The sequence below is a fragment of the Hipposideros armiger genome, unplaced genomic scaffold (genome assembly GCF_001890085.2).
Source record: "Hipposideros armiger isolate ML-2016 unplaced genomic scaffold, ASM189008v1 scaffold_82, whole genome shotgun sequence".
Lineage (NCBI taxonomy): Eukaryota > Metazoa > Chordata > Mammalia > Chiroptera > Hipposideridae > Hipposideros > Hipposideros armiger.
Window position 1 is genome coordinate 2,627,408 of NW_017731432.1, and position 18,467 is coordinate 2,645,874.

The following is an 18,467-nucleotide window of genomic DNA, read 5'->3' on the forward strand; positions in this document are numbered from 1 at the left end:
GTGGGCGGGCATCGGGAGGCCACTATGGCACGGGGCAAGCACTATGGGCAGTCTATCTGAAGTGTACCTGGCGTATAAGATGACCCCCCACTTGGAGGCATATTTTTCAGGGCCAAAAAATCGTCTTATACGCCGGCAAATACGGTATTTTGGCATCCTGGTTACACCCCTTTGTCCCCTCCAGGGTTCCCTCTCCCTCATGTGCTCTTCCTTAGAAGAGGAGCTGACTGTGGTAATTTAGAGTTTATACCCATCCACGTGTTACCCTCCGGGGGGTATTCCTTGTTTAGACCTGAGCTTTCATTCATTCTGGCCCAAAAAGCTTTGTCTACTATTAAAAACAAAAACAAAGCAAAATGCCAGCATTTCAGGGTCCTGGAAATGATGCCCCACAGAAGATAATTATAGTACTCTGCACTTTTCACATGAGCTGGTGTATATGTTAAAACTGTAAGGGAGACAGGACAGTGACAGATGATGGGCTCCCTCTGGGGCAGCGTGGTCTCCAAAGTGAGGGTGCAAGACAGTTCTCTGGGCTGCAGGAAGAACTTCTCTTTATATGCATTTTTATTTTTTAAAAAGTCATCAGGCTTTATTACTATTTAATATTGAGATAAACAAACATACTATTTAGAAATAAAATATTTGAAGCAGCATGCTTATATTATTTTTAACCAATAATGATAGGAGATCAAAGAGGTTTGGAGACCATGGCTCAGACCAGGATCCTGAAAGCCATCCTGAACTTTGGCTTTCAGGATGACTCCCTTCCTGCTCCGGAGCTCAGCTCAGGCCAGGTCCCTGCAGGGGACCAGCAGGGACCAACAGCATCATCTTTCAGACATTGGTGGATCCTCTGACCTGGTCAGAGTTGCCCAAGCTCCCCAGTTCCTGCATTGTCTGGCTCACACTGGCCTAGGAGGTTATCAGTACTAGAGCCTCCAACAGCCTTTCCTGTTATCAGAGCCCCCGTGTCCATGAAATCTGAATCTCCTGCCCCTTCCCATCCTGCTGAGTTATGGTCTATCCTTGGAGCGAGGGTAAACAGAGGAGGTGACAGTGTCAATAAATGTCTCCCATGTGGCCTTGGCTAGCACACATGCATTTCTACGCAGGGACCCATGTAGATTTGTGCTCGTGGCCCTTCCTATGATACACACAGAGAATAAATATTAAAAAGACAGGAAATAGTAATACAAATTTTAAAAAGAACAAAAAGGAAAAGAATGTCACTTTATAGACTCTGAAAGGGATCTTTTTTGTGTGTGTTGTCCTTGCCCGGTTTGGATATCAGGGTGATGTTGGCCTCATAAAGAGAGTTAGGAAGTAGTCCCTCTTCTTCAAATTTTTGGAAGAGGTTGAGAAGAATTGGTATTAGATCTTATTTGAATGTTTGGTAAAAATCACCAGTGAAGCCATCTGGTCCTGGACTTTTGTTTTCTGGGAGGTTTTTGATTACTGTTTTAATTTCCTCACTAGTGATTGGTCTATTTATGTTTTCCACATGTTTATGATTCAGACTAGGGAGGTTGTATACTTCTATACATTTGTCTGTTTCTTCTCGATTATTGAATTTGGTGGAATATAGCCTGAAAAAGATCTTAAAAAGCTAGTTCTGGGTATTGCAAAATCCTGCCTCTTGAAGGTTGTCACACTTTAGACGATGGGTAACAGATTTGGGTCAGCGCCAAAGTCACTCAATAAGTATGCATTTCCCAGTCATCTACAAATATATAATGAACATGTGTCAGTTAGCTCATTAATTAATGAGGGAATCAGTAAGATGGTACAATTGGTTCAAAGGAGAATGAAAAGAACCTCATGTATGTTGGTTATACGAATGCTGATATATTTTAAAATATTTACAAAATTGGTCTATCCATGGGACAATACTCAATTGAATTCTACTGGACGCAATTAATTTGTATTTCTATGGAAAAGAATAATTTGCATTATTGTCAATTTCCCACAACTTAGAGAGTTGTAAAAGATCTCAAGGATAATAAAATGTGAAGGCAACCTAGAAGAGAACTCTAAACAGCACACCCTGGTTTGCCTCTGTCAGAGTCTTTCTCACGATTTTCCCCGACACCAGAAAAATAAGGTTGGCAAATACCTCCAAAGAACTTCATGAAAACTTGATTCTATTTGAATCAAAGTGGGAGATGAATCCTTGCAGAGTTCCATCCTTTTCTCCATATGGATGACTCAAGAGAAGGCAGCGTACTATCAAGCAAGGGAGCAAGCAATCCAGGTCGGGTCCAGCCTCATCACTCTGTAGCTGGGTGGCCTTGAGCTGTTCATTCCCTGCTCTCTGAGCCCACGACTTCTGACTTACAAAATGGGGCCAATAACAATGAAATTACAGACGGGAACAGACTCGCACTGGGCCTGGCACAGAGCGGGAACTCAGGACACAGGGGTTTCCTTCCCCACTTCTTGACACTATCCTCCAAGGTTTCTCAAGGCATTCAGTTTTTTTCAGTTGCAAAGGCTGCTGCTCATTTCAGCCACCTGGCATTTCCAGTCCACCGAGACCTCAAGTGGATGGCATTTTGTCTGGGGAAGAGGCACTGGGTAAATCTGTAGGAAAGGTGGCCAAAGTCTTCTTTGGAAAAAATGGAACCTGGCCACAGGGCAGATCTCTGGGGCTGTAAGGTGGGGAGGAAGCCGGTGAGCTTGGTGCAGAGCTGAGAAGAGATGTTGGTTTAGACCAGCGGTTCTCAACCTGTGGGTCACGACCCCTTTGGGGGTCGAACGACCCTTTCACAAGGGTCACCTAAGACCATCGGAAAACAAAAATATATTTACATTACGATTCATAACAGTAGCAAAATTACAGTTACAGAGTAGCAACGAAAATAATTTTATGGTTGGGGGTCACCACAACATGAGAACTGTATTAAGGGGTTGCAGCATTAAGAAGGTTGAGAACCGCTGGTTTAGAGGAAGGTTTGGAATAAGCCAGGGGTTCTTACCTTTGGAGGAGTGGTCAGAGGCATTTTTGAAAATCTGATGAAAAGTTTACACCGTCTCCCCAGAAATATTTATGTGTGTTGGCTGGCAGAGGCTATAGCAGGGCCTTCCCCAGAGGTGCTGGGCCTGAAACGGGGCACCCTTTGCAGCCCCCTTTCCACCCCTCAGTGAGTGTCTCCAGCTTCAGAGGAACTGGAGGCCAACCTCATAGGGGAAGGAAGCCCCAAAGTGAGAGGTGACAAATAAACCTCCTTCTTTGTCATGTAAGTGATGGGGCCAGATGAGCTGCTATGACCCAGATGGAGCTCAGGCCCCTTAAAGCCTTGCCTCTCTTATCCAGGGGGGCTGCACTAAATCTCCATCGCCCCACTCTTTTTACACAGCAGAGGACCAGTAGAGAAGGGAGGTAGTGGTGGTGGTGGTGGTGACTTCTAAAGGAAAAGTATGGGGCACTGACTGTCTCCCTCCCCAGTTCATGGGCCTCCTGGGGAAGGTAAAGAATGTGGACTTTGGAGCGAGTTTGGGATTTGTGTCAGCTATGAAAGTCCATCACTCAGCTCTCCCTTCAAAAAAGAACTTTCTAGGCAGCTGTGTATTCATTTCCTAGGGCTGTCATAACAAAGTACCACAAACTGGGTGGCTTAAATAACAGAAATGTATTTTCTCACAGTTCCGTAGAATAGAAGTCTCAAATCAAGCAATCAGCAGGGCCGTGCTCCCTTTGGAGGTGCTAGGGAAGGATCTGTTCCCTGCCTCCCTTCAAGCTTCTGGTAGCCTCAGGCATTCCTCGGCCTGTAGATGCATTACTCCAATCCTCCATCTTCACATGGTGTTCTCCTTGTGTGTCTCCGTCTTCACACGTCTTCTTCTTATAAGAACACTGGTAATGTTGGATTAAGGGCCCATTTTACTCCAATACGACCTCATCTTAGCTAACTACATCTGCAACAACACTATTTCCAAATAAGGTCACATTCAGAGGTCCTGGGGGTTAGGGTTTCAACATATCTTTTTGTGGGGGAGATGGGTGGAGACATAATTCAACCTATAACAAGCCACCAGGAGGGTAGTTAGTGGACCCCCTCTCACTGCAGCACCTTTGGGTAGCCACACTTTTCCCACACTACCCTTTGGGTAGCCACACCTTTCAGTGGGACAGAGACGTGATCAGATCTGTATCACAATCGTAGGCCTAATCCTGTCGCCCTCCATCTGTCACAGGCATTATCTCCTAATAAGTGTTTTGTATTCTTAACTCCATCAGGGTCTGCTTCTGGAAGGACCAAAACTGGCAAAGGAGGTAAAATGGGCTTTTTTACTGGATTACTTGCTGCCCAGCTGTCAATAAAGACCCCATCTCCAGAGGTACGTGGGGCACAATAGTCTCTGGCACAGGAGGTGGCTCAGTTGCTAAAACTTTTATTGGTAATACTTGGAAGAAGGTTCCAGAGGAGGGAACACCCTGGCCATGCCATGATTCAGGTGTTTAAAAACTACACGGGCCGTGCATAAAGGACAATGGAATTAACTGACTGCATTAAGTTATTTAAGTTGCATTGACCCTACAGAGAAATAATGAAAAGCTGAGGGCACTTAAAAAACAAAAACTTAAGTGTGACTGTGCTTTGGGGTGCCTTACAAATAAGCCTTTATTTCCTGCAAAGGGAGAGCAGAAAAAGCTTATGATCAAAATCAGGATTTAAAGTATGGAACTTCAAAGATGGTAGAAGGCTCAAGGAGGCAAGTCTGCTATGCAAAGTTCAGGGCGCTGGTTGAGAAAACCTGGGCCAAACACATGGGATGGGGCCACCTGTATATTTTGGCTTCCCAGACTATGCATTATCAGAGCATGCAGAGATGGCCCAATCAGGACTAACAGAAGATAGCACTCCCCACATGCAAGAATACACTGCAGAGGCTTCTCCTCCACCAGGCAATATGGGTCTTCTCCAGACTCTGCTCTATCTCCTTTCCTGGCAGCCAGGCTGATAATTAGAACTACATTGTACCGTGACCCAGCCAAGTTCTTATACGGGAGAAAAGGGCAATACCCCAGAGGAACTGCAAGAATCACGCAGTAAAACTGTATTTCTGTGAAATACTGTAAAACTGTGATCCAGCACAGACAACTGGATAAGGGAGAGTTTATTTACTTGGGAATATGGGATTAAACTTTCCCAGCATCCAGTGCAAACTTGCTGCTTGAGAGGCTCCTAGATGGCCCACACCAAGCAAAGTTGAAATGCCTGAATTGCCATGGCAAATGGTGGAGAAAGGGATTAAAAGGCTCAGGGAAGAAGACTGTGAGAGTGGATATATTGTGTGAGGCCAGAAGACCCATCAGAGGATGATCGTCCATGGGAAGGCCTAAAGGAGACATCATTTACCAAGTTCATCAGGAGTGTGTTGGTGAGAGGGCACCAGTGTCACTAAGTTCAAAGGAGATGAGTATGTCATAGAGCTTGGCCTGTGCATTGGTAGCAATGGAGGTGATGAGGCCCCATACAAAAGCCAGGAGGTCACAATTATTTTAAAACCAGTGAAGTTGGGGTGGCAGCTCAGGGACCTTGATCTAGAGAGCTGTGGAAATGGTTAATAGCATAAGGTATCCCTACAGGCAAAATAGATGTATAACCAGTAAGGGTATCATTAAAAGAAAGCAAGAATTTTAAGCAGGACGTTTAGGGTGATTGCTCCAGCGAAATGTCACAATTTCTTGCCCAATTCTTGGATGTGATCCAGTTTTGAGATCTTTGTGTTAGTAAAAGGGAGAAACTGCCGACTGAAGAGGTGGCTGGGTCTCCAGAAAAAAAAAGGACTAGGCTACACCATGGCAAGCATATGCTGTAAGGATATTCCTAGTCCTTCCCCAAAGGGATTGATGGCCATATACTCAAAGTCTGTACTGGGGAAATGGGACTGCCCAGACATTTCTACGAGAATTGGTCCGAGGAGGTCTGAGTTGACTTTAATACCCAGAGACTTAAAGTGTCATTACGGACACTTATGAGGGTCAGGTAGTAGTTAATGGAGTCCTGTCCAGAGTCCAGCTTCCAGTGAGGATGTGAGGCCACTTAGTACTCATCTCTTTGATGTCTGAATGTATAACTGGGGTTGACATACTTGGCATATAGAATAATCCTTACATTGGGTCCTTGACCTGTGGGTTAAGAGCTCCTATAGTGAAGACCAAGTGGAAGCCTATGAATGTGTTCTCCTCTCCCGCCTTCTCACTCCTCTCTCTATTCTCTACACTCCCAGTCCTCACCATGGTAGTAAACCAAAACCAATATTGTAACCTAGAAAGGATGGCAGATATTAATGCTATCATTAAGGATCTCAAGATGCAGAAGTGATGGTCCCTATCGTATTTCTGTTTAATTTATCAGTCTGGTCTAGGCAGAAACCAGATGGATCCTAGAGTGTGACTATAGACAACTGAAAGCTCTACCAAATAGTAGCCCTAAAAGCAGCTCCCATACTGATCCAGGGTCTTTGCTAGAGCAGATTAATATGGCTTCAGGTACATAGCATGCCACTATTGATTTGGTAAACGTGATATTTTCTGTCCCAGCCAGGAAAGAAGATCAGAAACAGCTCACATTTACATGGAATGGACAACAATATATAATAATATATAATAAATTCATAGTTTGATCCCAGGGCTGTGTTAATTCTCTGTTCCTTGTCATAATAGTTCAAAGAGATGTAGACCCCCTGGACATTCTGCAGAACATCGCATTGATCAATGACATCAATGACATTATACTTTCCAGGGGCATGAGCAAGAGGCAGCTAGCACACTGGAGGCCTTGATGAGACACATGCACTCCAGAGATTGGGAGATAAGCCTTCCAAAGATTTACAAGCCTGCCACACCAGGAAAGATTTTAGGGGTCTAGGAGTCAGAGCATGCTAGGACATCCCATTCAAAGCAAAAGACAAATGGCTGCATTTTGTTCTGTCACCATAAAGAAGGAATCACAGTGCCAGTTGGACCTTTTTGGGTTCTGGAGGCACAATTCCATATGTAGGGACACTGCTCCAGTCCATATATAGGGTAACATGAAAGGTGCCCAGGTCTGAGTGGGGTCCAGAGCAGGAGAGGGTTCTGCAGCAAGTCCGGGCTGCATGTAAGCAATGCTGTCACTTGGGTCATACAATCCAGCTGATCTTGGTGTTGGAGATGGCAGTATAGAAAAAGATGTGGTGTGATGTTTGTGGCAAACTCCAGAAGAAGAATTATAATTCAGGCCCTGGAATGAGAAATAAGGGCTTGGGTCACATCATCTGACCTGCCAAGGTGATAGCTGAGGGTAGGGTGTGTGTGTGTGTGTGTGTGTGTGTGTGTGTGTGTGTGTGTGTGTGTGTGTGTGTAGGGGGAGATTTAGAATGGATAGTGAAGGAGATGAGGGGATAAGCACCAGCTAAAGCTCCAAGCTCAGCTGCAGTGATGGGAGCTGTAGTTTGTCCCACTAACCTCCCTCTTCTAAGTCTCCTCCCGTCAGGAAGAGAGGTCTACCAGAAACTTGGAACAGTGCATCCATGCAGGGCATAGCTAGACTGTGGGAGTCATGAAGGTGCACTACTGGAACCTTCAATAAAGAACTTGCCCTTCAGCTTTGCCCTCGAAGGGCAGTAGGGTCACAGCTTCGATCTGCAGATCCTTCAGGCCAAGGCCATGCTCTCTGGGCAGCTCCCAGCCAAAGAGAAGCATGTGGGTCCTAGGATCTGGCCATTTCTGCCCAGTGTGGAACTTTTCTAATGGGCAGTGTTTGCTCAGGAGCTCCCCATCAAGTTGGCTGGACTTTGTCAGTTTTGCTTCACAGTCTGATCGCAGCCTGAGCAACTTTTGGGATCTGAGGTCACATCAGGTAACCCTGGGCTTTCGGTGTCCTTTTGATGGCTCTGGAAAGTGAGAGGGTCATTCACAGACCCCATTGGAAAGCACGCCTTTCCCCTGGACAGCTTCTGGAAGTTGAAAGGGCACAGACTTTATAGTCAGGCATAGCTGGGTTCCAATCTCAGCTTCTGCACTGACCGATCATGGAGCTGTGGTCTCTATGCTTCCTGAAGAAGCCTCCTCTTTATCATCTCTTTGATTCCTCTCTCTTCTCTTCCCCATTTCCCTCCTCACCACATGCCCAGCCAGAATCCCAGTAGAGGCAGATTCACTGACAGGAGCTACCAATGAGCTAGTGAGGAAAAGTCTCTATTTCCAAGACCACCACTCCCTCCCTGGTCCCTTATTCCCCCACTAGGATACCTGCCTCCTTTAATTCTCAAAAGGAGGCCAGGCATGTGGGCAGCTGAATTAAAGTTTAGCAAACTTTCTTGAGTCCCTACTTGGTAACAGGTCCCAAGCTGGGCACTTTCCCGTAATAACCTTTGGAATGATTCAATGAGGCAAGCTCTGTTATTACACCCATTTGACAAGTAAGCAAACTGAGGTTCAGCAGAATAAGAAGGTGAAGTTGAGATTGGATCCCAGCCAACCATCCTCCAAGCCCAGGGCTCCTTCCCTCAGGCAAGCACAGCCAGGTGGGGTCATCGCCCGTATCTGTGGGGGTGGAGATCTGAGAAGCCTGGCTCATAACTAGATAACTGGGGAGCCAGGGCCACAATGAATCCAGCCTGGCCTGGCTTGTGGTGTCTATGTGCTGGAAGAAGCATCTGGAGGAGCTTCTGGGGTCAGGGAAGTCGTAGGCAGGCCCTGAAGTCTCCCTGGAATGTTTGGGACTACCAGAGCTCTTTGGATAATAGCAAAAGCAATGCTAATGGTATCGGCTGCGATTTGTGACATTCTTACTACATGCCAGACACTGAAGGTTACCTAACATGATCTCATTTAATCCTCCGGCAACTCTGAGAAGCAGGAATTGTTATCCAGAATTCCGCAGCCAGGCCTGTGTGACTCCAAAGCTTATGCACTGACCTCAGTGCAGATCTGCATCTCCTCTGGTAACGACTGATAACCCTTGCCCCAGCAGACCATGCTCTGGCCAGACCCCTGCCCTGCTCGCCACTCCTCCCTTGCTCTGGCTCCTCAGAGCAAGCCCGAGGTTTTGGGCTTGGATTGCGGAAAGAATAAGGCCTTCCTACGTGGGGCTGAGTCCCACCTCCCTGAAACACTGAGACTTAAAGAAGACGGAAGAGACTTTCTCCACCCCATTCAGAGCCAAGGGGGAAAAAAACAAGGGGCAGGCTTAATGTCCACAGAACATAACAGAATGTATAGAACAGAACGGAACTCAAAGGACCCTGCCTTCTCTATCAAGGGGAAAGCTCTCAAACCTGAGAAGTAGAGCAATCTTGGCTAACAGGAAGCCAAAGGCCAGGCTGGGCTGGGACCTAGCTGTCCTCAAGTGCCTTTGCTTTGTTCAAGGCCCCTCCAGGCAGAGATGGGTCATTCCAGGGGCCCTTCTGGCGAGAGGAGAGGTGCCAGGAAGGAAGCCCCCCCCCAAAAAATACTACCTCAATGAGAGCTTGGGGAAAATATGGTACATTGATCTTATGATAATCCCAGGCAAAATTCCAGAAGTTCCTTTTCTAAGCAGGGATTATTGGGACCTAAGACGGGTTCCCTTAGGTCAGATCTAACTCTCCAGATTTCCCCTGTAGGAAGGGTGATCAGAGCATGTTGTGAGAAAAGCACCGCAAACTCAGAATTTAAAAATAAGACTTTGCTGTTGTAAGAACTGCATTGAGGGAGAAAGGAGAGAGTTCATCAACCAGGTTCTGGAATCTGACCACACCCTAGCTCCTTACATTTTAAAATTATAGGCTTCCTTTTATAGCAGAGTAAACTCGAGTGCTGTCAACATTTGCCTGGTGGTCAGCAATGGAGGGAGGAGATTAGGGCACCCAAGTGAGGAAGACGAGACATCCTGAGGCGATGGATGTTGGTAACACACATTTGAGAGAGGGTGATAATTTGTCCAATAAAGCACTCTGGATCTAGAAAGTTTAGAGTTTATCCAGGGGGAAGAAAGCATCAAGAATTTCAGAATACATGACATGGTCTGATTTCCTTGTTAGACATCACTAACACCTAAGTCAATTTTGCTATTGACGAGGATTTTGAAATGTCTCTCACATTTTGAACATTAAAGGAGACATAAGGACCAAATCTTAGTGTAGCTCAGCCTTCACATAGCTGGTTGAACGCTTCGGCCCAGGGTAGAAGGAATTAATTGACTCTATTAGATGGGACTCTGCCTCCTTTATGACCCAGAGCATCAGCAGTGTGGTCCTTCATCATAAAAAATTCAGTACAATGGCTTTCAATCTACTGCAACACTAATGCTCATTAGTGTCTGCTCTGGGTGGGCCCTGTGTGGAGGGCTGGGTGCAGAGGAAGGTAATGTGTTTCTATTGTGTGAAAGGAAAACTTGGCTGGATGCCCTCGGGTCCTGAGATTGCACCACTCTTCACCTGCCTGCATGGCATGGCCATTTCTATTCCAGAGGCCATGGAGTGGAGAGGTTCAAAACTCATACTCAGGAGTCACACTGCCTCCCACTCCTACCGCATCCCATTCTAGTCCCAGCTCAGCCATCTACCAGTTGGGTGACCTTAAGCAAGTTAATCATTTTTCTGTGCTTCATTTTCTTCATCTGAAAATGGGGATAATAATTGTGTCTGATTCATAAGGTTAGAACACTGGCTTTCATTTTTTGACTTGTAAGAAACACATTATGTATCAAGACCCAGCACACACACACCCCTACATCTATACAACATACATGTATCTGTATAAGTAGAAAAAAGTTTTCCAAACAATTTCCAACCCCAGTGCTGGTTGATAAACTATGATATTTTCTGTTCTTATTCTATTTTTTCATTAAGCAAAATGATGGTTGAAAGCCATTACATTGATTTTTTTTACGATGCACATAGGTCATTGCCCACAGTTCAAAAAACACTGGTTTAAGGTCTTTCTGGAGTATTGTGTTTAGTCCTCAAAGCTACAATTTTCTTACACTTGTCACTTTTTAAGAGAACCCCTTCTAAACTAGAGGGCGCCCAGAAGAGAATGACCAGGGTATTTCATTCAGTTCTTCTTTCTCTTTCTTCCTTTTCTGCTCCTGATCTACTCACTCTTTCTTCATTTATTTCTTCATTTACCACTTCTCATAGGTTTATGTGCCTGCTTCATCTGGAAAAGAGGCTCCAAGGAAGGATATGCTCTGTAAGTCATGTGAAAGAGGAACTAAACTTGTTCTTCTCAGTCCCCTAGGCATAACTGGGACTTTGGGGGAAAGTGACAGGGAAGACAATTCAGGTCATTATATTGAAGGTGTTTTCCAGTCCTGGGTGCTGCCAGACCATAGGTCAGGCTGCTTGTGAGACTTCTCTCTTGAAATGGGTGATCAGAGGGGGAGAAGGGAAGCTGTTAAGAGGCTTCCAGTACTGGGTGGAGGGTGGGCTTGAGACAGGGCCTCGTTGGGACCCCCACAGTAGAGGCCTCACCGTGTCTCCGGCCTCACCTTTCCTTGGCCTACCTATAGCTTAACAATAGGTCAACCCCCTATAACTTGAGCTCAGAATGTCCCCTGTCCCACCCAGTTCCCTGTTTTAGAAAATTACCCTGAAACTTATGATTAATACACTTAGGCTTATTGATCACAATCTCTATGGTCTAGCATTCTTTCCAGGCTGATCCTATCATTGTTTCTGGGTTGCTGACTCCACCAGAGAATCACGTTGCCAGAGGGGAGGCTCTGTGCAGACCCCTGGGACAGTCATGTAGCCTCTGGAGGAATGCCCAGACTTTCCCTTAAATACCCCACGCTGGTCTGAGAATGTGAAGGCAGTTTTTGGAGGTGTTAACCCGTTGCCTTCTCAGACCACCGGTGCTCTGATAAAAAACGCTTATTCTACAACCCAACTCCTGTGTTGGTCTATTGGCTGAGCGGCGCAGGCAACACAAGCCCCAGATTCGGTTGGCCTCCAGTTTCAGGCTGAAGTTGGTTCTTCATTCCGTGCTCCACCAAGCCTTGGGGTCTGCTTGAGGCACTGCAGGGGCTGCTATAGGGATGAAGAGGAAACCATATAGTTGGGGTTCTGTGCTGCCCATCTGACAACTAAAGCAGCTCTATTTCTGTTTTGTAAAACAGGATTCTCCATGTTGTTTATTTGGGGGTGGCAGACATGTTTCAGTGATGCCGAAAAAAAGTTTTAATCCCTATACTAGGAGCCCATTAAACCCCTTAAGTCTCAGAAGCAATCATTTCCAGGATTCTGAGACTCATTTTTTTTCCTTGTGAAAACAAATCCATTAAAATTACATCACAAGCCTTTGTTTTGCCCTCTTAAATCCAGAGATAATTGAGAGCAAGAGTTAAAGAATTGCAAGTGTGTCAGGACAATGGATTAAGATGTCATTTTGTGTCAGTGGCTTTTCTTCTTCCCATAGCCCCCCTTTTCCACCCGCATCTCCCCTCTCCATCCTGCATTCCCCCTCTCCATTAGGCCTATCTGTATCCCAGGCAGAGAACAAAGAGCCTGCCTCTGTGCCCCTGTCCCCTCAGGGGTTGTTGTTGGTAAAGCTGGCTGAAATATGGAAGTCTCCTGCAGACAACTGATCTTTCAGGTTTCTGTTGATTGAAAGCTTGAGTTTATTGAGGGGATTGTGCTGAAAGAAAGGAATGAAGGAACCAGAGGGAGGTGGATGGGTAGGGCTTGGGAGGAACTGGAAGAATACCAGAGGGCAGTGCCTGCAAGGTCCCCTTAGGGAGGGCGGCACCCCAAGCACCCACGCTCCTTTGAGCCTTGAAAGTCACAGTGCTGTCAGCCTCCTGGAGGATTTGGGGTTTGTCTTACAGTGTTGCTCAAACATGAATGTGCACATGTATCACCTGGAAATCTTGATAAAATGCAGATTCTGACTTTGCTGGCCTGGGGGGCAGGGGTCCTGAGATTCAGCATTTCTTTTCTTTTTCTTTTTAAATTTTATTAGGGAATTGGGGGAGGGAAACAGTGTTGGGGAATCGGGGAAGGGGAACAGACAAGTTGCTGTCGTTTTGTTCTTCAATCTAGTTGTGGAGGACGTCGCTTCACTGGCCCATGTTAGTATTATCATTGTGCTCTTCCCAGGGGAGGCAGTCGCTTGCTGGCCATTGGAAGGCCTCTCACAGTGGCTCACAGCAGCTCTCGCTGTCTGCTGACCACTCATGCTGGCTGCCAGCCACTCACGGAAGCTCACCAGCCCACTGCAGCAGGGGCTGCAGCCTATGCCATCATCGGCAAGTCACGGCAGCCCAGCTCCAGGTTGAGCTGTTGTTCACCATCTTAGCTGTAGAGGGCGCAGTGTCATTGTCCCTCATGTGGGATCTGAACTTGGGCCCTGATGCTCTGAGCTGGTGTCCCAAGCCAACTCTTAACCAACGTTCCACTCAGCTGGCCCGAGATTCTGCATTTCTAATGAGCTCTAATCAGGGACTCTCAATAGTGCTCTTCTTAAGACAATACTTAGAGTAACAAGGAGCAAAAAGCATCCAAAGGGTTGTTTCCTCGTTTTCTGGATACAATATGAGCCTTCTAGACTCTTGTGCATCTTTAAAACAGGGAAGGTCCTTCCAATGATAACAGAACTGGAATTTTCCATCAGCACACAATAAAGAGATGCACCATCAGTTTTAATTTGATTTCAAAGCCCTTGCACACTTGAACTTGTGATTGCAAACTCAAAGCCATAGCCCAGGTTAAGCAGTATCTCTATGGAAATTCAAGGGTTATTAATTCACTTTTGCTTCAGGATTGGATTTACTAAGTGGGATTCATCTGCTTTCCCTTCCCAGGATAAGAACCCTCTGGGCATCCTTTGTTTCAGTTTTCAGAGAAGAACTTGAGCTAGGAGTAGAGACTTTTTCTCTGCCTCCTCTTTCCCACCCCAAGGGGTTAAATCCATGGAATAGCTGCTTATCTTAATGTCTATAGGTGGAATTTTATCTGTTCCCTATCTTGTCCTTGCTGAGAAGCACAAAATCCATCTGTTTGCATCTTCCCTCCTCCAGCCTGGGATAAAAGATAGATTTGAGGAGTCACAAAAGAAGACCTTCCCTCTTTGAAGGTTTCTCTCTTTTCAGGAAGCAGTGCTAGTGTCAACTCTGTTTACCTGTTCATCTCCACTTCCTTTGCGTTCTTGTCCTACCTGTACTGGGGAGTATTTTGTAAAGAATAGAAAAAGCTAACCATTCCCAGCCTATCCCTCCCCCTAGTTACTGCCCAACCTCAGGGAACAATTCTTGAAAGGGACTTTGCCTTCTTTCCTCAGAGTGCCTAAATGTACATTTGTAAAAGGAACACTCTGTAAATACTCCTTGCCTTGAAAGTAGCAGTATCTTGTATTTGCATAGTACTTTAAATTTTTCAAAGTGGTCTAGCATTAATGAAGCATCAGCCTGTACTAGGGGCAGCCTCTCATGTAATCTTCCCAGCTACTCTCATTAGGAAGTATTAATAATACCCCTTCTCCATTTATTCATCCACAAGTATTTAAGTGAAGGAGCCTTCCTGGTTCAAGCAAAAGCTGTAGAAACCAAAGCAGAAATGTCAATGGCAAGAAAGAATAAAGGAAGTTTAAAAGGATGGAAAGTTGCTTCTATGGGGACACCCCAGAAGGTTATTTCACCCCTCTCTCGCTAAAAGTGATGGATGGGATGTATGGAGGTGGTGAGGAGGGAACTCCTGACCTCCTCAGCCAGGCAAAGCCACAGAGGCGTTTCTTTCTTTGGGCCTTCAATGAGTTGGTTCTCAGGGAGGTAGGGAAAGTGGGTTGGACGAATTCTGTCTGTGGCAGGAGCCCTAATGTGTGAATGTCCTGGGTCTTGTATCTGAAGAGTGTGAGATTTATTAGCGCCAGGCTGTGCCCAAGCTTGGAAACTAGGTGAGAGGCCCTGTCCAGCAGCACTGACACCAGGACACCTGGAGTCTAGCTCAGCAATTCCACTGACCAACCATGGGCTTCTGGCCAGGACCTTCTAGGCTCTAAGCCTTGGTTTTCCCCTTGAGGAAAATGGAGTGGTTGGACAGGGTGCTCTCCAAGGCCTGAAATGCTTTAATCGTTTAGCCTGAGAAGGGAAGTGGCTTCTTTGCCTGAGAGGTTGTGACCTGTTTTCTTTATTAGGGGTAGGAAGGATAGAGCCCCCCACACACATTGGGGTCATTCTGTGCTACGTGCTGGGGGTGCGGCGATGAGCAAGACAGACACAGCTCTCAGCCCTTTCTTTCATGGAGCAGATAGAGTTTCAGGAAAGGCAGACACTGAACAAGTCATTAAACAATTACTGCTTCACCAGTTAGAACAGAGGCCAAAGTAATGAGGAGAAGCAAGCATGTGAGGGCAGAAGAGCGTTCTGGACAGAGGGAACGGCCGTGCAAAGGCATAGGCAGGGACAAGGTTGCCATGTTGGCAGAAAGAAGGAAGTCTGAGTGGCACGGGTGAGGGGAGATTGATGGGCAGTGACACCCCTTTCATAGTCTGGCTCAGGGTACAGAATCTTGTTTGGAGGCAAGAGACTGGACGAGGTGGTGCCCCTCTGTTTTTTCCCCCCACACTCGTGCATGCACGCACGCGCACGCGCACACACACGCCAGCCTTGAGCAGGGGCTTTGTGGTAGATCATTCAAGGCAGGAAAAACCCCCACTCCCACCGGTTTCACCCAAAGAAAGGAAGCACTGCTTCCTGGTTTATGTTGAGATGGGAAAGACTTGCCCAAGAACAATGGCATTTTTGTAAAACACCACTTTGTTCTGGAAAGACTAGGAGGGGGTTTCCTTCGGGACCTAGCTGGTCCCATTGCCCCTGCCTGCCAACCACAACAGCCACATGGCGTTCTCTGGACCAGCCTTTCATCTGAGATACTTGCTCACGCACAGCCCTGACCTGCTTAACCCTTCAGAGCCCACCCTGCCCAGGCAGCAGCAGCATCTCATGGCTCAAGGAGGTCCCTTGAGATCCCAGGACATGCTGACCAGGGGACTCTACTGGGGGAACCAACAGATGACTTGACAGTCTCTGTTTTCCCAATAGAAGAGATCTCCTGGAAAACGGGTTCCTACCTGTCCTGGGAGTGCCTCAGCTTGAAAAATCTTTAAGCACCAGAGTCAGAAGACCATCCTTTTACAAATGGGGAAACTGAGGCAGAGAAAAGCAAGTGAGTTTGCTAAGGCCACACAGACAGTTAGTGGTGGAACCAAGATTAGGACCCAGAGCTCTGACTCTCAGACCAGCACTCTTTCCACATACTGTCCTGCTCTAAATGAGCAGAACAAAAGTTTGGGAAAGTAACGGAAGGAAGTCCACATTGGAGAGTCAGAAAAATCTTCAAGGTCCCAGCATGTGTGGAGGGAGGTAGGGATGAAAAAGGGTGTGTGGTGTTGGGAGCTGGACTTCTTGATGTCACAGGCCGTAGGGGGTGACTCCTGTCGCTCCTGTCACCACTCCTGTGTTTTTCAGGCATGCATGGCTGCTCCTCTGCAAATTGCTAAATGGACGAATTTAGTGAAACAATTACAGCAGGGCATTAACAGAAAGTCAGTGGGCATATAATTGTATAGCAAGAACAATGAGTTTTGATTTCCTCCAACTGTTTCACATTCTGCCTGGCATAGAAGAAGGCTCAGTTAAACAACAAACGTTTTTCATTCTAATAAAGACATGCAGTGGTGGTGACCATATTGGGGGTGATGAGGTATTCATGGTGGTGGAGATATTGGTGACAACTATGTAGTACCATGTTTAGTTGTGTTGGTTGTAGTTAGGGTGACATTGGTATTGATTTCAGCTCTGACGATAGTGATACAGATGGTGATGCTGGTGTTGGTTGGTCCAGTTTAGTGGTATTTATTATAGTTATGGTAGCGATGGAAGCAATGATGGTGGTGGGTAGGTTGAGAGCAATGACGGTATTGATTATGGTAGTGGTAATGGCGATAGTGATGGTGGTGGGCATAATGAGGTTGGTATTGGTGATAGTGATAAAAGTGATGGTGGTGCTGTTGTTGCAACTGATGGCCATATTTTTGGTGGTAAAATGACAACAATTGTGGATGGTGGTGACAGTGATGGTGCAGTTAGTATAAGGATAGTGTAGGGGTTGTTGGTTAAAATGATTTTAATGTTGCTTTGTGCTGGTGGTGATAGTGGTATTGGTATCAGTGCTCGGGACAGTGCTGTGTTTGATGGTGTGGGTGACATCTGCCTGTCTTAGTTGGTGGAACTAACTGATGGAAGTGATGGTGATGTGGGTGCTGATATCAATGGTGAAGTTGATGGTAGCTTTGCTATCAGGTTGGTGAGAGTGGTGATAATGGTGGTGGTCACAGTGGTAGCGGCAGTAATAGGGAGGGTGGTAATGGAGAGAGGGATGAAGACCAGGATGGTGGTGAGTGGTACCAATTCTGCCAGTGGCCCCCTAGATAACATGAGCTGACCACAGCTCTCATCTCTAGAGTTGACTGTGCTGGGCGTGGGGAAAAGGGTCACACATTCCTCCAAAGCCCTCCTTCCCATAGCTGCATTCCTGTTGAGGCTTAATTCTCTGTGCAGGAGATGACTGTTGTTGGGTGTGTGGTGGTGGGGGGGGTCAGCGGGGATGGCGCAGGGAGACAGGTCTGTTGCTAAAAAAGTAAACAGAGAGGGGGGCTTGGAGCTGCTGAGCTGGAGAGGTCTCTGGGGGGGCAGGTCAACAGAAAACAGGCACATGAGGCATGCCTATGGTGAGGGCCATGCTGCGGGGGCAGGGAGGCGGTGGTGGCGGCCCGTGCAGGGGCTCACGTAGCTGGCAGAGCAAGGGCTGCATTTCTGCTGACTCAGCAGGGCAGGTTGGAACTGATTCATCTGGACTAATGCATCTTCTCCCTGGGATTAGCTCACTCAGCCCTGGCTGGGAAAGAGAGAGGGGGGCGGCTTCTCCCTTCTCCCCAGGCTTAAGGGCTCTGGGGGAGGCTGTGAACAGACCATGGGGCCCCAGCAGGGCCAGTGAGTGAACCTGTGTGTCCTTAGCCTTATTCTCAACGGGCCCCCATTTCATTGGCAGGGATCCAGGCCAGGTATCAAGGAATCTAGCCGCCCTACCCACCCCCTAACCACACTCCACATGGCTGGTTTACTGAGCAAACCCCAGCTCTGCTATGCAAAAGGCAACGCAGCCTGGGAGTGAGGTGAGGAAGCTCTGGAGCCAGAACAGCTCACCTCACTTTCCAGGTCTCCCACACGTTCACTGTACGACTCTGGGACAGTCACTTCAGCTCTTTGTTTGTGAGATGGGAGAATGACTGTGCTTCTCATAGGCTGTTGTGAGATCAGATGCGTTAAGTGCTGGAAGTGTTGGCATGGAGTGGGGGCATTCAAAAAAGGTTTGCTATTATTATTATTACTACTGAGCATTAAATAACTTTAAGAGACTCTCAGTCTCTCTGAGCCTCAGTTTTCTTTCTTTCTTTTTTTTTTTTTTTTTAAAGATTTTTATTGGGGAATTGGGGG

General features: G+C 46.7%; 1 long non-coding RNA gene across 2 annotated transcripts in view; it reads left to right on the plus strand.

Moving 5' to 3' along the window:
* The window catches only part of LOC109383413 (uncharacterized), a 39,575-nt gene that overhangs the window by 4,612 nt on the left and 16,496 nt on the right, over positions 1-18,467 (plus strand). For both annotated transcript variants that reach the window (XR_002124176.1, XR_002124175.1), the window contains exon 2: positions 4,241-4,341. This is a non-coding gene — a long non-coding RNA (uncharacterized LOC109383413). The remainder of the gene's footprint in view (positions 1-4,240; positions 4,342-18,467) is intronic.